The 20,400-nt window shown below is 44.7% G+C and overlaps 1 protein-coding gene and 1 long non-coding RNA gene across 4 annotated transcripts in view; one reads left to right on the top strand and one right to left on the bottom strand.

Moving 5' to 3' along the window:
* The window catches only part of MYRIP (myosin VIIA and Rab interacting protein), a 223,616-nt gene extending 222,560 nt beyond the window's left edge, over window positions 1-1,056 (bottom strand). The window contains exon 1 of one of the 2 annotated variants that reach the window (XM_066350731.1): window positions 730-1,056. The gene's annotated coding sequence lies outside the window, so the exon portion shown is untranslated. The remainder of the gene's footprint in view (window positions 1-729) is intronic. The other variant, XM_066350730.1, reaches the window with a different exon arrangement.
* A 230-nt stretch (window positions 1,057-1,286) lies between these two features.
* The window catches only part of LOC136382144 (uncharacterized), a 93,138-nt gene continuing 74,024 nt past the window's right edge, over window positions 1,287-20,400 (top strand). The window contains exons 1-2 of one of the 2 annotated variants that reach the window (XR_010747207.1): window positions 1,287-2,215; window positions 10,497-10,698. This is a non-coding gene — a long non-coding RNA (uncharacterized lncRNA). The remainder of the gene's footprint in view (window positions 2,216-10,496; window positions 10,699-20,400) is intronic. The other variant, XR_010747208.1, reaches the window with a different exon arrangement.

Here is a 20,400-nt window from a genome sequence, read left to right on the forward strand (position 1 = left end):
GGGATGCTGCCAACGCCGCAAGTCCAGGGTTCCCACCGCGGAACGGCTCCTGGACGCGCTCACCGCGCCGGTTCCCCGCGTTACTCCTCGGGATCGGCTCCCGACCGCTCCAGACAAGGCGGAGCTGGGGGCGGGGCGGGGGGAGTGTGAGCGAGAGGCCGGGAGGAAGCGGCGGGGACCACCCTCGCTGCTCCCTGCAACAGCGCGCCCTTCTCCAGACGGTCCGGGACCGGCCAGAGGCAAGCGAGGCGGCTTCTCACTCCGCGCTCCAGCTGTGACCTTGAGGGAGTCCCTGATTAGCCCCATTTTACAGAAATTAAGAGTCCAAAAGAGTCAAGTCAGCAGTGCGGGGCTGATTCGGGCGCTCACTTCGAGGGTTTAAGGCGCCCCGTGGGTGCGCCCGTCGCGTCGTAGGTGCGCGGTGAACCGCAGCCCAGGAGCGACGTGGCCGGTGGGGATCGGAAACCGCCTGGGAGACGAGGAGGCGAGCTCCGGCCCCGCAGCGGGAGAACGGCGAGGTTCTCACTCTGCGGCCGTGCCCTGCAAGTTCAGTCCCCCGCCCCGAACCCCTCTGCAGAGGCGGACTGGCCCGGCCGGGGACCCCGGCTCCGGACTCGCACGGGCTGTGGGGAGACGTGAGAGACACCTCCACACACCCAGCCCCGAAGTTGCCGCAACGTCAGAGGGACAGTGGCGCAAAGCCGCCGGAGGGGAGGGGACAGTACTCACACGGGGTAGCCAGGCTGGAGCGGACCCGTGACCTGGGTCATTGACGGTGGCCAGGCTCAGGCCACCGCGCCTCAGGGTGCCTGAGGCACCTGCCGCAGCGCGGCGCGCGGATCAGGAGGCAGCGAGCTGCGAGGCAGGGGCGCAGGTGGGTCGGCGCGCCGGGTCTGAGCTGCAACGCCGCGGGGCTCGGCCGCGGAACGGCAGCCGCAGCGGGAGTCCGGGAGCAGGCTGGAGGCGGCAGCGTGGCGGCAGCGGCTGCGAGGGAGGCGCCCGCGCCGCAGGCATCCAGGGCCAGCCCGGCCGCAGCCGCCTCTGACACCCGCTGGCCCAGCTGCCGGCCAATCAGAGGCGCCCGGGGCGGGGGCGCGTGCGGAGGCGGGGCGGGGGCGCGTGCGGGGCGCCCGCGTTCGGGGCGGCGCGCGACGGCGCCTGCGCCGGGGCAGGGGTTGCCTGCCCGCGGGTTCTTCAGGCGCTCCTCAGGCGCGCGGGCGGCACGCGCGGGGAGAGCGGGCGCCTCGGAAGGAGGCGGGGCCGGCTGCGCGCGCCGGGGCCGGGGATCCGCGCCCCCTCCTGGGCGCTCCCCCGCGGCGCAGTGCGGTGTCCGGGCTGCGGCCCTGGACCCCCGCAAGCGAGACCTCAGGTCATTCCCAGCTTTGAATGAAGCCTTTCCCTGTCCCTGTCCCTGAACACCCGGAGCCCGACCCCTCCCTGACCGCGGAGTGACGGGTCACCGGATGCGGGCTGGCCTGGCTCTACCTACGCCGCCGCTCGCGGGCGGGACTGTGGGCGCCCTCCCGCCCGAGCCTCCCCCGGGGCAGCGGGGCGCCTCTCCAGAGACAGCCGTCCCCCACTTCCCAGTCAGTTCCTGGGTGTTTAAAGTCACCGTGGTGACCCGTTCCCTGGTCTGGATTCCTTTCAGTCTCATGAATTTACTGTGCTAGCGACGCTCGTTGGTTCCGCACACGGACCGGGTTCGCGCCGGGCTGGGAGCTGTCCCGGGCCGCTGTGTGCCCCGACCCGCCGGGACCTTGTCGCGGCCGCGCTGCCGCTGAGTGAGCCCCGCGGGCGGAAGGACGCCCCAAGACTGCTGCAGCGAGGACGTATCCGGGCCAGGCCAGCAGCTCCAGGTCCTGGAAGAGCCGCTGGAAGTTGAAAGGTTCCGCTCCAGGCCAGGGCTTCCTGGCGCGTTTGCATCCATTGGGCACAAGGCCTGAAACCTTCCGGAGACGGACTGCAGTGGCTCCAACTACTCGGCTGTGAAAACACATTATCCATTTTAGTTGCATGATGGAAGTCACTGCATCAGAATAAAACTCACGTGGAGCTCCACTGGTGATCCTAAAACCCTGGAACCCTCACTCAAGACGGCGGGTTGAGGCTGTTCTCTCTGTGGAAACTTGGGCAGCAGAAACAGATGGCTTGCCCGTTTGTTGATCTGTCTGCAGCAGAAGCAAACAAACAAACTTCTAAGAAGGGAACTTAGAAGGTAAAGAAGTTGATTTCTCTAAAGAGCTCTCTCTTAAAGGGATTTTATTATCTATGAGCTGGTTAAAGTAGAAGCAATTTTGTTTTGTTTCTATTTTATTTACTCAATTTTAATTTTATTTATCTATGCTTCATTAGCATCGGCATGGTACAACATTCAAAAAGTGCAGATGGCTATACAGTGCCCACCCTTGTCCCTCAGCCTCTCAGTTCTCCCTGGAGGCAACCATCACTATCATGTTCTTGTGTAGTGTCCTAGGGAAAATGTATTTATCTAATGGTCTTATTTTTACCTTTTGTGACACAAAATGGTAGGTCTAACTTCAGGCACATGCTGATTCAGGGGTTCATGTGAGGTCCAAAGTAGAACTAGAGTTTCAGCCTACACACACACACACACACACACACACACACACACACACACTTCCTGCCTCCCTCCTTCCTCCTCTCTCCCTCCTCTCTTCTCTGCTTTCCTCTGTGGGCTTTATTATTATATTAAGCTGACTTACTTTCAGATGATAACTCCGGGCAGCTCCAAGATAATCTTCTCCTCAGTGTTCGGGTCCCAAGAATGAGGTGAGTTTTCTCTTTCCCAGGGTGCCCATTAAACTGCCCAGGAAAACTCATTTGCCCTGCTTCAGTCATGGTCTGCCCCTTGAGCTGTCTAGGAATTGGGTATTCCGATGGTCAAGACTGGGATAACCCCATTGTTTGTGGGTAAACAAGGACCAAGATGAACTCAGCTGTGGGAATAAATCTGCCCAATATTTGCAGGTAGCTCATGAATGCTTTCCTACCGGTGCCCTCCTGCCAGTCAGCAGTGAACCACATGTAAACAATTATGTCCGGACACTGTGAAGACCTATGTTTCTACAGCTTGATCCCAGCGCATTAGGGTTAAAGGTCTGAATGTAGAATGTGGAAGGATTGCTGTCTACATGTGGTCCAACCATGTCTGCATCATGACAAGAGTGAGTTCAAAGGTTATTTGATATCATGCAAGTGTTTTCAAAATTGACCTATATATTCATTCATCTCTTTACAAGATCCTAACATCTTGCCTAACTTATAACTTTAAAATAAAAGGACAAATAGCGCAGAATAGTTTAATGATTTGGGCAAGGTCATAAATAATACAGAAAGAAAGTACAGTGGAAATCCAGAGACATCATGAATAAGAGCCCCAGTTATTTCCCTGTTTGTTGTCCTTTGGGTCAGAAACAGGTAGGTGCAACTTCAATTTTTCACCAGAGCTATTATTGATTTTTTAAAAAATCATTCCCCATGAAAGATTTGGCGTTGGAAGATGACTTGGGTAACAATGAGCCTATGAGAAGATGACCTAAAATGCTACCTCCTTGATTACTCCCTGACATCTAGCAAAACTTGACTGAATTCTAGCAAAGCCATCCCTCCTTTTGCCCCTCATGTCTCATAGGCAGTGCCTGTTTTTCCATTTGCCGCATCATCTTGACCACGTGGATTCTTTTTTTTTTTTTTTTTTTTTTCATTTTTCTGAAGCTGGAAACAGGAAGAGACAGTCAGACAGACTCCCGCATGCGCCCAACCGCGATCCACCCGGCACGCCCACCAGGGGGTGACGCTCTGCCCATCCTGGGCGTCGCCATATTGCGACCAGAGCCACTCTAGCGCCTGAGGCAGAGGCCGCAGAGCCATCCCCAGCGCCCGGGCCATCTTTGCTCCAATGGAGCCTTGGCTGCGGGAGGGGAAGAGAGAGACAGAGAGGAAAGCGCGGTAGAGGGGTGGAGAAGCAAATGGGCGCTTCTCCTATGTGCCCGGGCCGGGAATCGAACCCGGGTCCTCCACACGCTAGGCCGACGCTCTACCGCTGAGCCAACCGGCCAGGGCCTGGATTCTTCCTTTATCAAGAAGAACTCATTGACTTTTGTTACCAAGGAAATGTATCCTGTATTCTTTTAAAATGTGAACCTTTGAAATGTGAATCGGACAGTCCATTTCTTAGATAGAAGATTGATGAGTTTATACCGACAGGAAAAGAACACATCTCAAGAGGATTCTGAGTAGAATTAAAGGAGCATTAATCACAAGTCTGGAAGACTGGAATGCCAGTCTGACCTTAACCACTTCCTGTGTGTGTGACCTTGGACAAATTACTTAACTTCACTGAGCCCTTGATTCCCTAAATAAAATCTATAGTGTAATCCTCGCCACTGCCCTGAAATATTGTTATTAATTGATACAATATATGTGGAATTGCTTTGCACAGAATGAAATTCAATCTGTTGTTTAAAAATTATAATTTTAACCTGGAAAAAATGAATATATAAAGAGAGTTTCTATGCCATTTTGCGGGATTCTCTGGCATAGAAGTGGTGACTATCCTATCATACAAAATATGATTCCTGATCTTCTAAAAAGAAAACTGTATCTCTGTTTCTTCCATGGCATTTAGCACGTGTTATGTAATATTACTTATTTGGGTATATCTCTAATATCCCCAACAAAACTGGAAATGCTTTGAAGTTGGCACCATGTCACATCTTTGATTCCTTAAATTATCTCTATAAATTGTAGACATACAGTAATTATTTGTTAAATGAAAAACAAGTGGATGAAAGGAGAAATTGATAAATGGGGCCTCATAGAAATAAAAAAGAAACATTTGTTCTATTAAAAAAAACTATTAAGAGAATGAAAAGACAAATGATATACTGGGGAAAATATGATCAAATAACATATCTGACAAAGGACTTGCATCTAGGAAAAAGAACTCTCAATATTCAATAGTAAAAACTAAACAGTCCAATCAGAAAATGGGCAAAAGACATGAAGAGATAATTCACCGAAAGGCATATACAGCTGGCAAATAAGCTCATGGAAAGATGCTCAACATCATTAGCCATCAGGGAAATGTACATCAGAAGTATAATGAGATATCACAATATACCTATCAGAATGGATAAGATTTAAAAATATATAGTGCCTACACCAAATGCTGGCAAAGAGACAAAAACTATGTCACTTATTTACTGCTGGCAGGAGTGTAAAATCACTCTGGAAAATAATCTGGCTCTTTCTTTTAAAACTAAAATTGGACCTACCGAACAACCCTGCAATTTCACCTCGGGCATTTATTCTAGAGAAATAAAAGCTGACATTCACCTAAAAGCTTGTGCACATCTAGACACACAGGACCAGTCCTCGACAACACCACATAAGGCAGCAAGAGGTTGAGAACCACAACGCATCACTCTTCTTGCTGTGTAAGGAAACAGAATAGACCCCACTGAACTAAGAAGATATTCATGTTTTTGGACAAATGAAGATGGGTGGGAGGCTTCAAAATGTCAATTTTGGATTTTTCTGTTCTTCAACAGTGACTAATTAAGAAAACAAAGACATGTGACCATATGTGTATCTTGAGTTGGTGAAACGGATCATATAGGCCTAAATAGAAATGCAGAGAAAAGAATTTATTTTTTCTAATAAATACAGTATTTTTCTCTGAGATATCCTTTGGAACAATTAATTTATTACACAGCTGTTTGTTTCCTACTACATAATGGCTTTTAAAAAGCTTTGCTGCTTTCTTTGGTAAAGTTGATTCTATCTTGGAAGGACACTGTAGAAGTAATCATAGAATCTTGTCATTCACTGACTAAATGTTGGCGAATAGCCCTGACTAGGGTATCCAATAAGGGATCCTGATGCTAGTGAGAGATACTGATAATAACAATATTATCTGACATAAGTATATGTGGTTACTGACTTACAAATTCTTGATTTGTGATTCTCTCCTCTTACAATTTTTTTTTAAACTGAAAATCAGGTCCCTGCGATAAAGCCCAATTTTTGTTAATAACCTCTGCAGCCAAATCAGATACAGTGCTTCTCCGAATTCGGAACCAGTTGAGATGTGTGACAGCTGACTCAGCCTGCAGCTGTGCTGAGGACTAATAAAATTAGCAGTAATACCCGGAAACTTAGCCAGAGCCCTGTGTGTGAGTGTGCACCTCCTTCAAAACAATCCTCAAGCCCCGAGGGAAGGTTTAATTCTCATGATCTAATTCACTGAGGCTTAGCAGTTATGGTCGCTATTGAAATGAAGTCAGGCATCACCAAAGACAAGGAGACACAGGAGCCTGCTCTTTCTTCTCAGTGCCTGATCCTCCCTGCCCTGCTCCGCCTTTTCTTCCTTCCATAGCACTTGTCACCCTGCTTGGGAAACTTACAAGCAGATTCTGCTTAGTACTTCTTGTTCATCTTCCCCCACTAGAATGGAATCTGCATGAAGGCAGAGATCTTTATTTCCTTCACTGGTATCTCCAGATACCTTGGACAGAGCCTAGCGCAAAGGAAGTGCGGGACAAAATACTGAATGAGGGTGCCAGAGAAAATGCTCATTCGCCAACATTTACAATTCAAAGATGTTCAAAAGTTTTCATGCGTGTTGAATATTCACATTGATCCTTTTTAAATCAGGTGACCTGAATTTTCCTATATTTTAAAGTTCCTTTGAGAGGTGAAGACTGTCTATGCTGGTTGCAATGATATTGCCAGTTCACTGATGATATTTCTCTTCCCAGCAATCCCCTTTCCACCATGACCACCACTACGTTTAAGACAGAGCTAAGAGGGGCCCTGGCCGGTTGGCTCAGCGGTAGAGCGTCGGCCTAGCGTGCGGAGGACCCGGGTTCGATTCCCGGCCAGGGCACACAGGAGAAGCGCCCATAGCGTCGCCCCATGGTGGGCGTGCCGGGTGGATCCCGGTCGGGCACATGCGGGAGTCTGTCTGACTGTCTCTCCCTGTTTCCAGCATCAGAAAAATGAAAAAAAAAAAAAAAAAAAAAAAGACAGAGCTGAGAGGTTTATGGCTCCAGGAGACAGAAAAGTGGATCCCACTGGAAGATAAAAATCTAAAGGTGGGGAAGAAAGGGAATATCATGTGGAGGAAGCTTCCACCCTACAGGAAGGAAAAATGAAGCACTCTCACTCCCAGGACAGCAAGAGAATCACTTGGAACAAATAGCTAAAACACAGTATTTAGTTCTACCAAGGATTCAGGACTGAATCTTTCTTGGTGCCCTGGGGAGGATGGCGACAAGATGGAAACAATATAGCATTTGAGAGGACCATGAATACAGAGGGGGCTGGAGAGTTGAACCCCTGAGAGACCCCAAATTTAGTCCACTAAAAGCCACACCCAAAACATTTTCAACAGAATTTGATTAGACCATAATTCAATCCTGCACAAGGAGAAAAGATGAGACTGTAAGAAATTATGGCCATACAGCCTGCTCCCTCAGGAATACATCAGTTATCCCTCTATCATCTGGTAACTGGAAGACCTATGAATGCACTTAGGGATCTCACCTCTAATATTCTGCCCTGTTACATACGGAGATGGCAAAATGTTGCAAGGGACTCAGGTATTCTATCCTATCATCAACAGATAAGGCTGCTTTTCCATGACATATTCTTAAACAACGTCGGCTGCCTCCTGATCTTAAACCAGGATATTTCATCTATTGGAAAAAACATCACAGAAATGCTACTCTTGAACTTCATTGGTTGGCAGGAACTTTATCGTATACTGTTAACAAAAAATACAGTAGTGAAACTCCAGCAAGTTAATCCTTGGGTTCCACTTTCACAACCAAAGAAGTAATTCAGAATTCCACACAGTTGGCAGGCGACCCCAATAAGAGACCTCACGTTTAGGGTTCTCAGAGACCTGCTAGTGGCATCTACTCTTTGGAAGTAGGCAGCTGACCCAGGATCTTTGGGAAATGCAGATAATTTAGGATAGTGGACAGTTGCTGCCCAAGGCATGGGACTAAGATCCCTGACTAATTCTTGTTTTGTTATACACCTGCTTACTTATAACCATCCCTCTCCTCAGACCCCCGGTTATTACTCACCCATGATGGCCCTTTTTCTCTTTTCTTATCTCATTATTATAATTGTTAGGTCAGAACATAGTCATTCTAACACCATTCTTAGCTTATCGCACACAGTAGCCTCTGCCCTGAATAGTACTGATTGCAGTACATGCCGTCCATCATCAGATCATCATGATAAAAATCCTCTGGGCCCTGGCCGGTTGGCTCAGCGGTGGAGCGTCGGCCTGGCGTGCGGGGGACCCGGGTTCGATTCCCGGCCGGGGCACATGGGAGAGGCGCCCATTTGCTTCTCCCCCCCCCCTCCTTCCTCTCTGTCTCTCTCTTCCCCTCCCGCAGCTGAGGCTCCATTGGAGCAAAGATGGCCCGGGCGCTGGGGATGGCTCCTTGGCCTCTGCCCCAGGCGCTGGAGTGGCTCTGGTCGCGGCAGAGCGACGCCCCGGAGGGGCAGGGCATCGCCCCCTGGTGGGCAGAGCGTCGCCCCTAGTGGGCGTGCCGGGTGGATCTCGGTCGGGCACATGCGGGAGTCTGTCTGACTGTCTCTCCCCGTTTCCAGCTTCAGAAAAATACCAAAAAAAAAAAAAAAATCCTCTGGACAATGTCAGTCTTATCAAACAAGATTATAGGGAATCACAGATAGTGGCATTTACATCTCTGTGGACAAATGACCTTAAATAAATCGATATATAAATTTGGGAAGAGCTCTTCTCTTCCAGAAAAAGAACCAATTGCAATCGGTTCTACCTTTGAATTCAACAACCTCCATGGAGTCATGGGCCAATCACTCACCACTTGGAAGATACTAATAGAAATCCAAATATGTAAGTAGACTCATGTAAGGCCTTTCTTTTGACCCCCTCCCCCATTGTCAACAATTCCTTCTCTCCTGAATCTCCATGTGCACCCTATTGGATACTATTTCTTTTGCAGCCAGGATGGCTGGTCTTGTTTGCCTCAGAGTAATACCTCCTGCACTTTAGGAACAGTATTCCAAGACTTGTCTGTATACAGAAACCCTAATTCTGGCAATCACTAACTCAGCTGCAAGTTCTCAAACAAGCCAGCCCTCGATTATTCAGGCGCTCCAACCGGGGCAATTACTAATGAATTGTATACATCAACAATCAGAGCAGTGATCCCAACGGTGGGAAACTTACAAGCAGAAAGCACTATGAGAAACTTATTATTAACTCTGGAAGAAGTTATTAGCAATACCACCTCCACCTGAGATGAAATACAGGCCAATTGCAACTCATTATCACAAGTAGTGATGGACTATTGCAGTGGTCGGCAAACTCATTAGTCAACAGAACCAAATATCAACAGTACAATGATTGAAATTTCTTTTGAGAGCCAAATTTTTTAAACTTAAACTATATAGGTAGGTACATTGTTATTAACTTAATTAGGGTACTCCTAAACTGAGCTTTGCTAAAAATGTCCTTAATCTGATTGAGCCGCATGTGGCTCGTGAGCCGTGGTTTGCTGACCACTGGACTATTGTATTCCTCTAGATGTTTTGCTGGCTAGCCATGGCAGTGCCTATGCCATTTCTAACACTTCTTCATTGCTGTACTTAGGTTAATGAAATAGGCAAAGTACAGCAAACAATACATCATTTTCTTAAAGAAAAAGCCACTTGGCTTTTTAAGGTTGATGCTTATGGCCCATGTGATTTGTTCACTTGGCCTGGGTATGGCAATCCTGGTTCTAAAGTGTCTTATAGGGACTGTTATTTTAGTTTTTGTGAGTGGTCATAATGCTGGTCTCTTGCATCCTCTCCAGAATCTTAAGTCCTTACTGCATGGCTGCTCTCTGAACAGATAATCACCAGGGTTATACAAAAACAAGCTCAAGATGATCTTATAAGACAGTTAATCACAAAGACAATTGAACAAACCCAAACAGTGAAGATCTGGGTTTATAGCCTTCCCTGAATTGGTCAACCTTTTGCAAGTGAGAGGTTGTCTTGAAGGGAGACCAAGAGACTAAATATGCAAATGAAAACGGCCTTCTCATAGATGACAATTGAAAGCTGACTTACAAACTTCTGCAGCAACCAGCTGAAGACGTGAAAACACAACCTTTATAGCAATTGTTGCAGAGCAATTAACACTTTGTTAATCATTGCCATTTTTTTCTAAATTTTGCCCCAACTTCTGACTCGGGACCAATCAGAGTAAGCCAAATAGGCTTTCTAAACCAATCACATAAGATTCCCCAGTTCTGGGTACCCTGCCTCCAGATTTCCTATGTCAACAACCTCTAATCCAAGCACATCTGAAGCCTTCTTTAGTTCGTTGATGATAAAGCTTTCCTACTACCCTGCCTGGCTTTGACTCTACCAAACCTAAGTGATGGTGGTTTTCCTATTTCCTTGGTCTCTGTTTATTCCCACAGGCAGTCTGGAGCTCTGGAAGGAGACAGCTTCACATGGCTTCCATCTGGCAACCCGGAGCAGCTGCAAGCCAACAGGAATGGAACTGTGGCAGATTTAGGGTGAGAAAGAACAGGAGATGGCACCCGGACACTTCCTTGGCTCTTATACGACCTGAAAGGAATCCATAAAGCTCTACGTCCTCCCTATGAAAGGATGTTGAAGGTAATGTGAGTTGAGAGACAGCAGCCTCCAGGGGCCACTTTTCGGAGGAACTGGGCAATACTGTTGCAGGGGATGGGAGCTAATTTGCCAAGGCCGTGGACCTGATGTGGAGTTTGATTGAAATTCAGAGGTTCTATCCAGACATTAAGGGTCAAAGTGGAGTCAGGTTATCAAGGGAAAGACTCCATCCAAGTCCTCATCATGTCCAGAACACTGTATTGATTAGGTTTTGCTACTGTATAACAAACTACCTCAAAACTTGGCAATTTCAAGCATTAAGCATTTATTAGTGCATCGTTCTGTGGGTTGGTTGGGGGAGTCTTTGGAATTGGGTTGGCTCAGCTGATCTTGCCGAGCTCACTCAGGAAGTGGGTTGGCTAGTGCCTAGATGATTTAGAATGGTCTCATTCACTAAATAAACTGGGTTGTAAGTCAGAGGGAATCTGACACACAATTCATTCCAGTGATTTTCTATGCGCCAGCTTCTACATGGTCGATGCTGTCCTCAAAGCTCAAGGTGAACTCCTCCATGAGTAGACAAGGAGGAGGAAGGTCAAGGTCATCTAGTAGCTATTTGAGCTTTCTGCTCACAGATCTACTTTCTTTTCTGAGAAGTCCTTTCTTTTCAGATGAGAGATACTCTGGAATGTTCTTTCTCACGGTACAGGAGAGAACTATAGAATAGTTGTCAAGAGCAAGAACCCTGGTGTCTGACATGAACACATCTTAATTTAAAATCTCTGTGCTTCTTTTTTTTTTATTTGTAGGATGATTACATTAGTAACTGCCTCATAGGATATTGTGAGCTGTACATGAGTTAAAGCATGTAAAAACTTTGGACCAGGCCTGACCTGTGGTGGCGCAGTGGATAAAGCGTCGACCTAGAAATGCTGAGGTCGCCGGTTCGAAACCCTGGGCTTGCCTGGTCAAGGCACATATGGGAGTTGATGCTTCCAGCTCCTCCCCCGCTTCTCTCTCTCTGTTTCTCCTCTCTCTCTCTATCTCTCCCTCTCCTCTCTAAAATGAATTAAAAAAAAAAACAAAACTAAGCTTAAAAAAAAACCAAAAAAAACTTTGGACCAGGGTTTAACAAGAGGGCATACTCTGTTGCCTTAGATCTGGCAACCCTCAAAAATTCTCCCCATCACCCTATAATACTGATTTCAAAATAGATACAACAGGGGCACATGAATCAGTTTTTTTCCATTTGCAAATATTTTGTCAGCATGACTTTCTGTGAGGTACTACCGTAGTTGATTGTTACATTTTGCATTTTTATTTTCACATAATTATAAAAGTAACACATTCTTACACTAGGAGCCTATAAAACATAAGGAAGCAGTAAAGGGAGAAATGCGCTCAAATTACATCTTTGGAGACCACACTGGTAATATTTTGTTATATATATAATATAGATATACATTATGAAAATGATGACATAATGTACTTCTAGAGGCATTTTTCACTTGGCAAAATATTATGTACACTTTCCCATGTCACTATTTTAACAACTGCAGATTATACCATCCTATGGATGTTTTATAATGCATTTATTGATCCCTGAGTGGTGTACTCAGACAGAGGGAACCTGTACAATTTTCATCTGCTGAGAGATTATTAATCCCTGTCAATTCTTTCCTCCTGAAGTCCTACCCGAGCACCATGTCCACCTCTTACTCTTAGGCTTTATTACTTTTTTTATTTATTCATTTTTTTAGAGAGGAGAGGGAGAGACAGAGAGAGAAAGGAGAGACAGAGAGAGAGAAGAGGGGGAGGAGCTGGAAGCATCAACTCCCATATGTGCCTTGACCAGGCAAGCCCAGGGTTTCGAACCAGCGACTTCAGCATTTCCAGGTCGACGCTTTATCCACTGCGCCACCACAGGTCAGGCCTAGGCTTTATTATTTTTGAGGGTACGTGAATTCAAGTCAAACACATCCACAAGTCAACCAGAGAAAATCAAAAGGCTAGAAAACAGAGCTCGTTAAGTAAGATGAAAGGAAATAATATTCTTTTATCCATTATCTGTCATTTCTCTCCATACTTTTTATTCAAGCATTAGCATCTCTTTCTTCACATTTTTCTTAGTGGTTTTCTACATTCTATAAACACAGGAGTATCTGCTATGTGTGTCATCCTATATAATATGCCAGGACATAAAATTGGCCAAACACATCCATCCCCCATTTTTAGGAGAACAGGGCTCTGTTATGCTTTAAGGATGAAATAGGGCAGAAAATTAGTTATCTGCAAATTCAAATAATAAAGTACCCAAAATACAAAATTTGTTCTAGATGGACAGTTTTTCCTAGTGATCTTCCATGTTTGGAATCATGTAAGTCGGATAATTAATGAATGAATTGCTCCAGCGTCTGTGCTGATGACAGACTCTACGAGGCAATGAATGACCAACCAGTTAGAAATTTCACAGCAGTTGAATTCTCATGTTACAGAAAACAAGATACAGAGTATCCTGTTCACTGAGCATCCAGTACTTTTTTGCCTTTTGAGAATTATCACATTCTCAAGTCATTCTATTACCCCATTTCCTGGGAAGGATCCAGGTATGACCACCAAGCATTCAGCCCTCTGGCCACAGTAAGAGAGCTGGGTTATATGAGCTAGGTCACTGATACTCAGTTTAAAGTCTTTCAATCAACTATTGAGAAAGAAGGATTATTAATAAAACTGGACTTGCCATGAGTAGAAGAAATATAAGAGCTGCTTACTACCATCTTTCTGAGAACAAAGGTATATGCTATGTTAGAAAAATCACTCCAAAATGTTTAGTTTATGATTTTGTGGGCTGCCAATTTGAGCTGGCCTCAGCTGAGCAATTTTTCTGGCCTTGGCTGGATTAAAAAAGTAACAGGCCAAGCCTGACCTGTGGTGGTGCAGTGGATAAAGCTTCGACCTGGAACACTGAGGTCACCGGTTCGAAACCTTGGGCTTGCTTGGTCAAGGCACATATGGAAGTTGATGCTTCCTGCTCCTCCCCCCTTCTCTGTCTATCTCTCTCTCTCTCACTCCTCTCTCTCTAAAAATCAATAAATAAAATATTAAAAAAAAAAAAGTAACAGGCTGAGCAAAACAAAACTCACACAAGCTTTTTCATGGTCTTGTTAATGTGCAGGCAGGATCACGCCATCCTCCCCAATCCACTCCCCTCCTCCCCCATTCTCCTACCGCCAATTAGCCAATTAGAGAACAATTGAGACATTGAGTCACTGAATAGCAGAGCCTCAACCTTTAAAAGTCAGTCTTTTATGTTTGTTTCTAGTTCAGTGGGAAAATCCCAGAAAGAACACATTTTTCACCGAATTTGTCTATCACATGCACGCTAAAATAACCCAGGACAAAATGCACAAGACTTCCCATTGAACTATTTGTGCCTTCCCTTTAATCCATCTCAAAAAACTTTCAGGGCAAAGGATTTGTAATGGCTTATCACATGATAACTGAAGTGTTTTGGTCTTTCAAATTTTGGCTCACTTATTTGTGAGTCCCAGTATTATAAATTATCATCTAAAGAAGTATTTAAAGGAAACTGTGCATCTTCTTGTAAAGCAAAATGGGCACATGTGTTCTTTAAAACATTATCTGTGCATCTATAGGTATATCTGGTGTGTGTGTGCTCATACATAGCAGTGCATGTCTGTCTAGTATGTACATGTGCACAAAGGTAGGTAGGTAGATATACCTGTACCCACACACAGCATTTCATCATATATATGTATGCACATAGATACATAATACACAGATGCCTTATGTACATACATATACATACTTACGAAGTAATGCTTAAGACCGTGGACTCTGCAACCAGTCTGCTTAGATTTAAATTCCAGTTCTACACAGTAACAAAGCTACTTAACCCTTGAGTGCCTCAGATTCCTTATCCTAAAACAAGAATACAGTTTTATCTATCTCATAGGGTTGAGAGAGGTCCACAGGAATGAATATATGTGCAGCTCCACACGGAGCTTACGAAGACATCCGGCACATAGTGAACATCTCCTTTAGTTAATCTGTGCGTGTTTGTGTACATAGTATAAGTGCAAACAGTTAGCCTCTCCTGTGTCTATGTCACACATCTGGATTTGTTTTTATACTACCTCTTCTTCCTGTGGGGATATACGTATATACTTAAAGATGGTTGTAAAATTAACTCTACTTCTACCAACTCTTTCTCTACTAACTCTACTTCTCTAGGCTCAATAAATCTAACTTTCGACTTTTGCCTCATGTATTTTATACTTTAGCCTCCTAAATCTTTTTATTCATTCTTTCCTTGACTCTTCCTAGGGTTTCCATACCTCTAGAACTGTCGAGCCCTGAGTGTTGTAATTGGGACGTGATCGTGCAGCTGCGAAGCTCTCTGCTGGGCTGAGAGTTTTCCAAGGGCTGACACCAGCTCCAGTTCCCAGGTGTCATCCCTGATGCCTTGGATTTGGCTCTGTCCAGGCTGGGCACTCACTCTATCAGGGTTACTCGCACTGACCCCTGGCTGCACATGAACATCACCAGGGGAGCTTTTAAGAAATACCAACTTCTTTTTTTTTTTTTTAAGGATATTTCTTTTTTTTTTTTTTATAAAGGTTTTTTATTTATTCATTTTAGAGAAGGGGAGGGGGGGAGGAGCAGGAAGCATCAACTCCCATATGTGCCTTGACTGGGCAAGCCCAGGGTTTCGAACCGGCGACCTCAGCGTTCCAGGTCGACACTTTATCCACTGCACCACCACAGGTCAAGAAATACCAACTTCTAGACTCACCTAAAGCCATTAAATTAGACTCTCTGGAGGCTGTGGCCGTACACTGCTCTTTCTTAAAACTTTGTTGTGTGACTCTTCAATGCATTCAGGATTAGCAGCTAATGCCATAGTAGAAAGGATGTCCCCATCCAACATTAGGAATATTATCTGATCCGAAGGCAGATGGCCATGTCTTTGCTTGGTCGCAGAGAAGCTTCAGCAGTGTCTTCCTCGCTGAATGTGAGCAGCAATGTTGTCCTGACTCCTTCCCAAGGAAAGCCAGTGACAGCTTCTTGAACCTGTGCTCCCTGCCTCGTCCCCACATGCTTCCAAAACACATATATCTGCACAGTAAGGCTAGACATTGTGTTTTAGAGCAAACTTTTCCTTTGTTGTCACACATATGATAGACAGTGTTCTAGTGTGTGACACTGTCCTGCTGTGAGACCCAGGTGAGGCTCAGTTCCCAGCTCTACTTCTATTTAATAAAGCATTTAAAAGTACAAGTTAGTGACCATGACATAATTATAGGGACCATTTGGGGAATTATTAAATAAAGTTAATAATTTGAAATACTTTAGTTACTAGTCATTTGCTTCAATAAGTATTTATTGAATGTCTACTCTCTCTAGGCACTGGTCTAGGTGCCGAGCATACAGTAATTTCTTTTTTTTAAGACAAATTTCTTGGTCCCTGTGGAGATTACATTTTAGGAAACAGACAATAAACAAATTGTTGAACAAACAAATGTGTGTTTCTGTATGGTGGGGAGATCACTGATAAATGTCATGAAGAAAAGAAAAGGAGAAGGTGAGAGAGCGCTTTATTAGCACAATCAGGAAATACGTCCCTGAGGAGGTAATGTTTGAGTAGAAAGCCATCTGAAAGAAGTGAGAGGCCAAGCCTTCTGGGTGTCTGGGGAAAGAGTGCTCCGAGCAATCGCAAAGGCCCTGGGAGGGGGCCTGATGTGTGTTTCCAAGAACATCAAGTGGACCAAAGTGGCTGGGGTGGGAAAGGAAAGTGGACTGCGGTGGGAGTTGATGTCAGAACGAGTCCAGAGTCTGTAGGGTCTGTGGACCTAATTCTTAATGCAATGGAAGCCACTGGAGGCTTCAGCTAGGGGGTACTCAGATTTACCCTGTGAAAGCATGGATACTCAGGCTACTGTGCCAAGTACACATGGTGGTAGAGGAGTGTAGTTGGAATCAGGAGACCTGTCAGGGGCTGTGACAGCAGTCTAAGTGAGCTGGTGGTGGCCTTGTCAGAGCTGTAGCAGAGGAGAGGAGAGATGTGGCAACATCTTGGGTGTTTGGAAGCAGAGTTACCAGGATTTGCTGCTGGAGTGGAAGTGGGGTGTGAGAGAAAGACAGGATTATGGGGATGAGATGGCATTTATTGAGATGGAGGACACTGGGAAAAGAGGGTGTTCTGCTCAGCGTTTTGGTAATAAGTGGATTCAAGGGAGAGAAGAAAAGTCAGCCTTGAATCTGCGTGTCAGCTCCAATTAATCTTTTGATAATGTTGCTATTGAGTTCCTTTGTCTGATGACGCAAACTATAATGAGATTATTTTCTAAATGCTAAACCTCTCAGAGATCTGGACAAGCCATTGCTGCCAATACCACTCCTGTAGATCAACCCCGCTGTGTCTGTGCTCATGCCAGACATAGTTTAAAGCACTCCCATTTGTAAAAAAAAAAAAAAAAGACTTGCTAGTTCCACTTCTCCTTGGACAGATGACAGCAGCAGAAGGAGCAGTCACTCTCAGGTCTTCTAGCAGCTGTAACACTAACAGAAATTTTTATATCCTGGCACATCAGAGTTAAGACAAAAGCAGCATGGAGCAAGTGTGTGTCTTGTCTTGTCATCTCCACCCGAGGAGGTGGTGCGTAGAGATCTAATAATACACAGGCAGCTAGTTCTTGGTCCAGCAGGTCAGTTATGACCCTGACACAGACAGAGGTGACTTTGTTAGGTACCAGGCTTGAAACTTGAGAGTAATTGTGGGAGATAGAGGACTGGAAGGACCTGTGCACCCATCTCAATCCATCCTTCCTGGAATCTTCTCCCTGGGCTAGGTTAGATCTCATGCACCAACTACACTAAGCCTTCTCGCAGCCTCAGCACATGAAGACTTCCTTCAAGACTCTACCTCAATACAATACCCCATCCTCTTGGACAGCCTCCCTGATCCTGTTTCTGGTAAGGTTGGCCAAATGAGACAACCCTCCGAGCTTCCAAAACACTTGGGAGAAAATTCTATAAGAGCTGCTCTCTGTGCATGGTCATTCTTGATGCATGAACAGATGTGTGTGCAAAGGAATGGTCTTCTATTGTCGGGTAACTTTCCTTTTATCGGATGTTTGCTTCATTGTGTCTTTAAGATATTGTTAGATTCCTCTGGTGACCTAAAGGTTAAGAAAATTCTGGATGAAGAGCTCCTAGGTGTATAGCAGAGGATCAGGAAAGGGTCCTGTCTAACAGCACATTGTGAGCAGGGGAGTCATGAGAGGGAGCCAAGAACTAGATGGTAGATTTCCTGGGCGAGCCAACCTTCTAAGTTGCTCTAATCCTTTGATGCTAGATAATGGCAGTATGTCAGCCTGCATTAGTTGAAAGACCCCACAACTTGTGTCCTCTCTTTGTTCATTGGTCTTGTGTTTTCTGTTAAAATCCAGTAGATTTTAAAGTAACTTTTCCCTGATTGTAAATGTAATACATATTTATGATACTTGTAGACAGGCCGGCTTGTCTGGCACCATCCCTGTTGACGCCTGTTGTCCTGGTTTAATTATTAACAGCGCTGCCTTCCCCTCTCAGAAGAATTCCTGTTTGAGTGATGGCTTACATTGTCACCCTCCTGATTGTACAAGATTTGGATGATGTCTTACAAATTCATGTACTGGAGCTGTAAAGAGCATTGTATATTAATTGTCATTGTACATCTGATTATCCCCTCAGGATAAATTTCAAAGAATAGAATTTCTGAGTTAAAGGTTATGAAAGTGTAGATGTGTTTGTTTATTAGAACTAGGAGCCTCAACTCCAATACCACTGTAACTAATTCAGAAGTCAAGAAGTTTCTCTTGTCTCTGAATTCAAGTGGTAAAATTAGACTTGACTTCCACCTGTGCCCCACTTTCCCATTATCTTTAAGCTGCCTCTGAACTGTCTTTCTGTATCTTCAAATAGTTTTTCATTTGATACTCTTGAATATCTAGGCACATAGTCATATCGTCTATACTTAAAGTTCAGTCTTTTCAGAACTATGTTTCTATCTCATGTCCCTATTTCTTGTATTATTGCCATGTCAAAGGTCCATATTATAATCTTATACATTAGGTAAGGGAGCTGGCTTCTCCATCATGTGCTTTCTGCTTTGTATGAGCTCTTTGATCATAAGCAAAGGTAGTTTCTCTGTGTCTCTTATTGTAAAGGTAAAATTTTTCCTTTGCAATTGAGTAGTTTTGGGGGAGACTATTTAAAACTACTTGAATATTCTGATTCCCAAGAACTCTTTGCCTGATAATGTTAGTATCCATTGATAAATCTTGTCTGAATCAATTATTACATTGAGTTTGCAGAATGGTGATTTCCCCACTACAGGGGGTCCTTGGGTTAAGACAGTCTTCACATACGATGTTTCGACTTTACAACGTTCATTCCCGTAAAAACTTTAAAGAATTGAGATGCTTACGCCATTAGCGTTGTACTTATGGAGTAGGTGGGCAAACTAGTTTGTTTGCGTGCAGTGGAAGAATACACAGTAATGCAGCTTATGACTGAGAGAGTTGGCATCCCCGGTATGCTTACCTATGCCATTTTAGACTATTAAAAGCACAAGTGTGCCATTTGTGTCAGGGTAGGGTGTGTTCGACTAACACCAACATTCAGGTTACGTAACTGTCATAGGAACAAAACTGTCATAACCGGAGGACCCCCTGTAACTCTATTACTTCTTCTACGTATATTATATAGCATCTTCTCTAAAGAAGAGGGTTTTTTTCCCTTCTATGTCTCTAAATTTGGGTATCATTGTGGCCTCGTGGATTCTTTTCTAATTCAATGTGTTCTAATACATTACTGTCATTTTTCTATTTGGTACTCAGATTGTGCCATATTTGGCCAGGTATGCTCCTATAAGTTAGGTCTTATGTCTTTTTAACATCTCTATCAATCTTTGTCACTTTCTTGCTTTTTGGCATGACAAAATTTTCAAGGCTCATCTTATACTCTTCTTCTGGTCCCAGCCTCAGAATCAACCATTTCTGCAAGGACTTCTGGTTTCTTTTTTTAGAGGATGATAGTTAGAAGCTAAGACTGGACATTGGATGTGCTCATTGCTACTGCTGTGTCATAGCTTCTAGACTATCAGTGGACAGATCTAGGAAATATATGATATGTATATACATATAATTCTATCTATCAATCTATCTATTAATCTATCTATCGATCATCTATCTATATCTCTATATTAGAAACCATGAGTTTGTGCTGAAACTTTCTATTCCAATCCAAAACCACAAATTGAATTTAGTTTCTCCACTAGAATTGCTAACACACGCCACTGTGGCGGGTAGAAACCCCTACTGACTACTGCTCAGTATTTGTTTAAGATTCTTTTAGTGTAGTCTGAGGCGAGAGAGTCAAAATATTGTGTTAAATAGTTACATCTAGGTTAGTTCTTTTTATTTTCCCAGTTTGTTTATGTTATTTGTTTGAAGTACAGCTAAATACATTTGATTTGGCTTGCATTCCATTTTAGGATCTTCCTTCTCATCCTTGTTTTTTATTTTTCTTTTTGTTTATAGAACACATGACCATGGTCCCTAAAGTCAAAACTAAACCAAACTAAATACTCAGAGGGGTGTCAGTTTGTGTCCCCCCACCCATCAACCCCATTCCCACCCACCTCCTTTAGGTAACCCATCTCATTAGTTTCGGGTTTAG

This window comes from Saccopteryx leptura, chromosome 10 (assembly GCF_036850995.1).
Source record: "Saccopteryx leptura isolate mSacLep1 chromosome 10, mSacLep1_pri_phased_curated, whole genome shotgun sequence".
NCBI classification, from domain to species: domain Eukaryota; kingdom Metazoa; phylum Chordata; class Mammalia; order Chiroptera; family Emballonuridae; genus Saccopteryx; species Saccopteryx leptura.